Source organism: Onychomys torridus, chromosome 3 (assembly GCF_903995425.1).
Source record: "Onychomys torridus chromosome 3, mOncTor1.1, whole genome shotgun sequence".
Taxonomy (NCBI): Eukaryota; Metazoa; Chordata; class Mammalia; order Rodentia; family Cricetidae; genus Onychomys; species Onychomys torridus.
Window position 1 is genome coordinate 115,540,467 of NC_050445.1, and position 8,812 is coordinate 115,549,278.

Below are 8,812 nucleotides of genomic sequence, written 5' to 3' on the forward strand. Positions count from 1 at the left end.
GCACTAGAGAGAAGGAGACAGGCTGATACCTGGGGCTCCCTGTCCAGGCAGATCTCTCTACCAGGCAAGCTTCGGGCTAGTGAGAGACATTGTCTCAAAAAGCAAGGTGGATCTCTGCATCCACTTGCCTTGGAGGAGGTGGGAATGGGGGGTGCATTGGGGGGGGGTGGGAGGAGGGAGGACGGGGGAATCAGTGGCTGATATGTGAAATTAAGTTAATTATAAAATAAAAATATTTTAAAAAGCAAGGTGGACAGCTCCTTGGGAACAGCATAGGAGGTCTTCCTCCTACCTTCAACACATGCACATGTGTGCACAGCCACACAAAAGGAGTGAAGCACAGTGTCTGTGTGACAAGGTCATACAAATGCACACTGTGTGGCTTGAGTGTGTACTTGGTGGGTAAGGAGCAGAAAGACTGCTGAGAGCAGCAGCCAACAGTCCTTTTGTTCGACTCAAAAAGGCAAAGCAAGGACGGAGAGCCAAATGGGATGGAGTCTGCAAGGCCCTGAGACCTCACAGCCAGCTGTCCTGGGCCAGCACAGTCCTACCTCAGGCAGACATCAGAACACATTTGTTCAGCATCCAGAACAGAGTGGAAAGTAGCCCTGGGACGGCTCTCCCTCCCTGTCCATCCATCCCTGTCAGCACCCTTTGTTGCTGCAATTGCATTATGTGTTGCCTTTTCTGACCCTCCAGCACGCTTGTGTTCCAGAAGTCAATGGGGCATCCAGGCCACTGTGTCTGGGAAGCTGGGGCCGGGGAGCAGCTAGATCCAGGTCAAGAGCCCCAAGGGACCCAGAAAGGCCCAGGATGAACTAAGAAGAACATGGGGCCTTTAGAGCTCCTGGAAAGAAAGGAGGTCCTTCCTACCCATGGAAGATGGCTGCCTCAAACCTGTCACACCCTGGCCTTTCCAGCTTAGGTCAACCACTTGGCTCAGGAAAGTTGACATGTGGACAGCAAGACTTTCATGCCAAGGAGGCAGAAAGGGCATGTTCAGAATCTTCTCACCCCTGCCACAAGAAGTAGAAATGATATGTTTGTTTATTGACTTAGAATGTATGCGTACAACCACATTAAAGAGAGTAAAGTCAGGACAATCTTTATAATGAATACATGGGAAGGAAGCCAGCCAGGAACTGGAAACATTGAGCATTTTTTGCAGATGAGGCTGCTGTGCCAAAACTGGGCTCCCTGGCCTGGACTATGGCTCAGGGAAGAGCACTTGCCTAGCATGCCCAAGGCCCTGAGTTTGATTTCTAGCACCAAATCCAAAATAATATGTACACACACAAACCACCACTACCACCATCACCACTACCACCACCACCACCACCACCAGAGCCAGGGAGCCACAAACACATAGCCTGACCACTGGTAGGTAGACATGGAGGGCCACTGCACCCACCCACCAAGCCACACATCTGGAATCATGTTGCTTATTCTTGGCCACAAAGAGTTGTTATCCAAGAAAGAAATAACTCCCTATGCAGATGTGAAGTTCAGAGGAACCAAGATATGAGCATCCCCAGGGCACCTGTCCCAGCTCTCAACCCATCTGGGAGTGAAGTACACATTGCTGCCCGGCAGGGGAAGGATTTGGGAGGATACATTCTGAAAGAGTGAGCTGTCCAGCCAGACCATCTACTGAGAGAACAGAAAACAAATGTACAACTTTCAATCAGGGAGGGAAAGTCACTCAGAAAACAAGGAGGGGGGGCGGAGGCTAGAGAATAAAGAGCAAAGAAGGGGCTGGAGGGAGAACTGGCTCTGGAGGGGTGGCTGCTCTTCCAGACAACCCAAGTTCAGTTCCCACATGAAAGCTCATAAACTTCTGTGACTCTAGTTCCAAGGGCTCTAATGTCCTTTTCTGGCCTTCTCTGGCATCAGGCAAACACCTGGTGCACATACATACATGCAGGCAAAACACTCACACATAAAACAAAAGTTTTACAAAAAGAGCAAAAGCAAATATCCCATGGAAAATGTAGAGCTAAAGAAATAGGTTAAACACACCCAAACTCACAGCAACTGGGGCTAGATGGGTTAAGCCTCTACTCAAAGGCAACCTTTCACAGTGACTTTCCCCAGTTAGTTCAGCCATAAGCTATTGATAAAAGGAATATATATGAGAGAGAAATAAAGTTAAATAATGAAAAAAACTTGGATAGGGAAGTGCTATCCAAGGGGAGGTTGGTGAGCTTTTGTGGAATAAAGCGCAGAATCACCCTTCAAATGGAGTAACAGTGCTTTGTACACAGTTAACGTGGCAGGTGCACACCATGTCATCGACAGATTTGGGGAGAAACTGTCGGAGCTGCTGGTACCCTGGAATGATGCAAGCAAGCATCCAGCCAACATCAAGATTGCAAGACACCAGAGCAATAAAATGACAGGAGCTTTGACAGAGTCACATAGCACGAAGTACACACCCCTTTCCCATGCACACAGTCAGTATGCTCTCTGACTTGAACCTCAAGTCGCAGAAGTATCAGTATGCTCCAGACCACATGTGCTGGCTTGCCATAGAGGACAACTCAAAGTAAATCATTCCATTACCCCAGACCCTAAAAAACATGGTTCATGTTTTGGAAAGGAGGAGAAAAAAAATCAAGCCCACCCCCAAACAACATAGGAGTTGGTGAGGAAATTCTAATCAGCTCATGACATCCTAGCGCACGCAGAGAATGGTAAGGGACAAGAGCAGTCATTGTAAAGGTTACACCTAGACAGACACATGTCTAGACCCAAATTTGTTGATTGGAAATCAAGGAATATTTTAAGTAAATGGACTGAGGATTCAACTCAGGAAGTTAAAAATAAAACAACCAGAAGGGAGGAAAAAAGAGAATAATAAGCATGGAAGCCAAAAATAATCAAATAAAAGAAACAAAATTGAAAAGGGAATAAAGAAATAAAAAGCGGTTGTTTCAAAAACAAAGGCTAATGAAGTGCCTGGGTCTCTTGTAGGGGCCAGAAGGGAAAGGCAGCCAGTACACTGTCAAGAAAACATTCAGTATTTTCTTACTCTCAGAAATGGCCAAGCAGAAAGGACCATGGATACACAGAGTTACTTGGGGCCTTGTAAGAACTCTGCTGGAATTTACCATACCTTTCTGTCTTCTGACTCTGGTGTTTGACACATGGGCCTCCTGCTGACCCTGGGCACCCTGTCTCTCCCAGAGGACAGCACCCACACAGATTGGAGAACTCTCTGGCCAGCAGGCCTCCTGTTGGTAAATCAGCCACTGCGGATCCTGCATCCTAGCCTTCTGACTTATCTGTATGTCACATTCCAGGCCACGCTTCACTTACCCAAATTACTCCAGACCCATTTTCCAGGCAGCAGGAAACAGCCTGTGTCCCCCAGAATACTGAATCGTTTCAAGCAGCCTGTTGGTGTGAGCCTGCCTGCCCGGCCTCACCTGTCCCTTCCTGCAGAAACCACGGCAGACATGCCGGTCTAGGCTCCCCTGTTTCCTTTCCTCCTGACTGGTGCTGGGGAGCCCATCTGCTCTCTCTCAGCTCCATGGTCCAGTGTGGCTCCTCCTCTCTGGACTGTAATTAGCTGCCTTCTCAATGACAGCCAGCTACTTCTGGCCCTGCTGGTTTCAGTGTGCCGGAATAATCATAAAAGCTGCATCTTAAAACAACATCTTTACCATTCTGGAAGGAGAAAAAAAAAGTAGGTGAGAGAGAAAACATGAGAACGGGATGATTATGGTGTGTATGTGTGTATGTGCTTGTGTATGTGTTTGCATATGTGTATGCATGTGTGCAGGCTTGTGTGAGAGCATGCATATTTATGTATGTGTATATGCATGTGTGTGTGCAAGGACAATCTTGTTCCTCAGGTGTCCTCCACCTTTTGTTTGAACAATTTTTCATTGGCTGGGAACTCACCCAAGTGGGCAGGCTAGTGGAAAACCAGGACCTGTCTCCACCTCCCATCTCACCATCACTGGGCTGACAGGTGTGTGCACCCCACTTTTTGTGTGGGTTCTAGGACTCTGGACTCAGGTCCTCACACTTGAAAGGCAAGCACTTTACCTACTAAACCATCTCCCCAGCCACGGGTGATTGCCTTTTATGAAAAGAGGGCCATACTCAGTCTCCTGGTAAAACTTTAGGATGTTAGTGATACATTTTTAAATTCTTTAAGGGCTGAGAGGGCCATACTCAGTCTCCTGGTGAAATTTTAGGATGTTAGTGATACATTTTTAAATTCTTTAAGGGCTGAGAGTAGGAGTCACAGGCCAAGTGAAGGAGGGTGAGCTATAATCAGAAATCTCTGCAGCTTTAAGTAAAAAGAAGAAGGAGGAGGAGGAGGAGGAGGGGAGGAAGAAGAAGAAGAAGAAGAAGAAGAAGAAGAAGAAGAAGAAAAGATTTTAATAAATACAATGTCTACAAAATCACAAAAGTAAAAGTCCCTCAAGCACAAAACTGGGACCCATTTGCAACAGAAATAGAAGACATTTCAAACATTCAGACATCCAGAATAATATTAGTCACTCAATCATCCAGAAAACTTTATTCTGATTAATGTACCAGCAGAGGAAAAAATGAATGGGAAAATAGTGGAAGTTAGGTTATAAACTGAAGTTAAGTAAGTTGTATTTTAAGTGATATAATGTGATTTATAGGTTTTTTTTTATTTTGTGTGTGTGTATTTTATTTTATGAGTGTATGTCTGTATGTATATATGTATATGTACCCCATGCATGCAGTACCTTCAGAGACCATAAGAGGGCATTGATCCACTGGAAATGGAGTTTCAGGTGGTTGTGAACCACCATCCGGATGCTGGGACCTGAACCTGGTCCTCTAGAAGAGCAGCCTGTGCTCTTAACTGCTGAGTCATAGCTGCAGCCCCTTCACTTGATTTTTTTAAGGAAAAGTAACATGAATTCTCAAAGCAATCACTGGAAGAGAAAATGACTCAATATAAAAAGAAGAGTCTTAACCTAAAATGTTACAATGTCAGGAAAACCCAGGAGCTGGGTGTGGGGAGAACATTTAAAGGCATGGAATCATCTTCCACAGGAAATAACCATCACTATGTTGCTGAAAGACTGATAAGGAATCTGTCTGTGCATCTGTGTGTGTGTATGTGTGCCAATGTGTGTGTATATGTATGTGTGTCTATGTTTTTGTATGTGTCTATGTGTGACTGCGTATGTGTCTATAGGTGTCTCTGTGTGTATTATGTATGTGTATCTGTGTGTCTCTGTCTCTGCATGTTTGTGTGCCTATATGTATGTCTTTGTGTCTGTATATCTGCATGTATATGTGCTTTCTCAAAGGAGCCAGAAATAGTAGTAAAAAGAGGAAATATGGTTCTACACACACAAACACACACACTCATACACACACACATGCCACATACCACACACACACACACACACACACACACACACATACACACATACACAAATACACACATACACATACCCCTGCCAAAAGCAACTTAAAGAGAAAGGCTTTTGTTTGACTCACAGAATGAGGGTACAGTCTGTTACATCTTTGGGAAAGGCATGACAAAAAGCAAAAAGTTGTGGTGGTGGGAGCCTGGGATAGCTTGGCCATATGTGGGCAGATCTGATAGCAGACAGCAGACAGGAAACCATGCCAGCTATTAAGCCTCAAGTCCTGCTCCACTACCTCCAACAGGCTCCACCTCCTAAGGGGTCCACAACCTCCCCAAACAGCACCACCAGCCAGGAACCAAGTGTGCACATTCATGAGCCTATGAGAGAAATTTCACATTCAAACCACAACTTCCTCTATCCCATTTTCCCATCTGCCTTTGGGAAGATGGTTGGATCCGGGCTTCTGTGAGCATCTTGGGAAGGTGGTTGGATCTGTGCTTCTGTGCTCATCTTTCAAGCTGCAAGCCCCAGTGTTCTCAAGTCCAAACACCGGGGAGAATTCCATCCCCAGTGACTGCACAGAGAAAACAACACTACTATAAAATATCAAGTTTCACAGCAAAGAAGCCTTAAGAGAAGAAGAAAGGACTGACCTACACTGGTAAACCATACAAAAATAAACTAGAGGAACTGTGAATCTGTGTGCACTACATATACACTAAAGACACACCCCCGACTCCCCCTACACAAGGCTGACATTCAAAAGAAATTGAACAGGATCACAGTCATGAAAGGTACAAAGTGTGATCTTATCACTCCTGAAATACCAGGTAGACACATACCAAGAACAGAGAAGGGTTAAAAAGAAGTACTAAAACTTTGATTTAATGAAGCTGTGTCAAAGTAAGGTCCCTAGAATCAGAGAAGACGAAATTCAAGTGGCCAAAGAGCATTGCATTTGATAATACCACGGTGCTGCAAGGGAGCCCTCACGCAACCCCACAGCAAAACCATCATGGTGCACGAATTCTAACCACAGGGAAGAACAAAAGGAAAACTGAAGAAGCAGAAAGGAGCCACTGGAGAGGGGAGATGGTTTTAATCGCCTCAGAGCCAAGAAGGAGATCAAAGCTGTAATTGGCAATTGTTTGAGGGACAAAGGATCTCTGCAGCAAACAGGGACCCGACGACTGTAAAAACGCCGCCTACATATAGCTTTGTGTTTCTCATTAAACAGAGAAAAAAAAATTAAATTAACTAAATGCTCTACTCAAAAGGCAAGCCAGAGCCCCCAAAGTAAACATTTGAACAGCTAGAGGAAAAGATCTGAAGATAATGAATTAGATGGCCGTGAATTAAAAACAATAAGCCTGCAGTGTAGACATAAGAAATCCAAGAATCGGGTCTTTGTAAAGAACAGCAACTGGTTATGGGGCATTAGATTTAATGACTGAATACTCTAGAGAAACAGGAGTGATGGGCGGGAGGTGGGGGGAAGGGAGGGGGAAGAGGAGAGGAGAGATGGGAAAAGGGGGAAGGGGAGATAGACAAGGAGGATAGAGAGGGGAGGGGAGGAAGACAGGGGAGGGAGGGGGAGAAGAGACAAGGAGGGAAATGAGAGGGGGAGGGAAGAGAAATGGAGAGGGGAGAAGGCGTGAGAGGGATGGGAATAGAAGGGAGAGGAAGGGAGGAAGAGATGGGGAGGAAGAAGAAGAGATACCAGCTTCCATAATATTGGAGGCTGAGAGTTTCCATGGGGCTTCCTGGTCTGCCGCCGTCTTGCTAGAGACAGAGAGGGCATATAAAGACACACGGTGTGAAGACAGATGGGCCTGGGACCCAACTCTGGGCTCTCTTTCAGAACACGGAAGGAAGGGAGGCTACAGAGACTTGCCCTGGGTGGATGAAAGTGCTAGGAGAGAAATGGCAGGCTGCTCAGGAGTGGACTTCCTCTTCCCTCCGCTCAGTTTTCACAGACAGGTTTTTGTTTGCCTGATTCAGTTCTGGTCACTGGCTTTCTCTGTTATTGCATTCTTTATCTCTTTTGAGCAGCAATACAAAGAGCTTTTGCCCTAAGCCACTGGAGAGTAGTTTGCCAATGGGATGTCCCTGGCCCTCCTAAGACTTGGTGTCTTTCCTTAAAGTAGGATGTCCTCCGAACAATCACAACAGGACCTTGGGGACCAGAAAAGTAACACCAATGCATTACTGCTGTTGAGTCCATGGGCTCTTGTCTCATGAGACCAGTGAGTAAGGGGGCCTGAGCTCATCTTCAACCATGTCCCTTGCTCTCCTCCAGCACCTCACCCTTTCCTCTACCTTCTCATCCTTCCTGCTTTCAAAGCCATGGGCCACTAACGCGCAGATGCTTCTCCCATTTGGATTAGTCTGGCATTCCCTCAATGTCAAAGTGTCAACGCCTCTTATTTGCCAGTGAGGGAATAAAATGATTTCAGTTCATTAAGAGAAGATCTGGCCAGGCAGTGGAGGCACACACCTGTAATCCCAGCACTCAGAAGGCAGAAGCAGGTGGATCTCTGTGAGTTCGAGGCCAGCCTGGGCTACCAAGTGAGTTCCAGGAAAAAGGCACAAAGCTACACAGAGAAACCCTGTCTCGAAAAACTGAGAGAGAGAGAGAGAGAGAGAGAGAGAGAGAGAGAGAGAGAGAGAGAGAGAGATCTGCCCCAGTTAATCGATACTTCTTCCCGTGTGGTCAGTCAGGACCTTGGAGGAGGCTGAAAACTCAAGGACTCTCTCTCCCTGCCAACAGGTCCCATAACAAAAATATTCTGTGGCCAGGTCGTTTCCCACTGTGAGAGTTTGGATTTTTTGTTTGTTTGGTTGGTTTATTTTTGTGGAAGGATCTCGTGTTTCTCAGGCTGGCCTAGAACTTACTGTATAACTCTGGATGGCCTTGAACTTCTGATGTGCGCGCGCGCACGCGCGCGCGCGCACACACACACACACACACACACACACACACACACACAAATTTCACCTCCCAAGTGCCAGGATGGCAGATGAGAGTCACTGCAGCTTAATGACAGTTTTGAAATGGTAACTTTCCCTCTTCCCGCTTTCGGTGCTGAGCATTGAACTGAACCCAGGCTGTGTCCACTTGGCACTCAACTATGGCCCAGTTTCAAAATGGTAATTTTTTTTTTACTTTTAAAAAAAGAACTTCATACATGAGTGCTGTAGGTATATCATTTCACCCTTCCCTCTCCCCTCAACAGCTCTTCCCATATCACTCCATTCCCTCTCAGATTCACGATCTTCTCTTTTTTCATTGTGAGTGTTACATACACATTTTTTTTTTTTTTTGGTTTTTCCAGACATTTAGTGTTCCATTTAGTGTTGCTTATATTTATATATGTTTAGAGCTGACCACTTCAAGTTGTAAAACCTATCAGGAGGTTTATCTGTAGCAGGAATCTTAA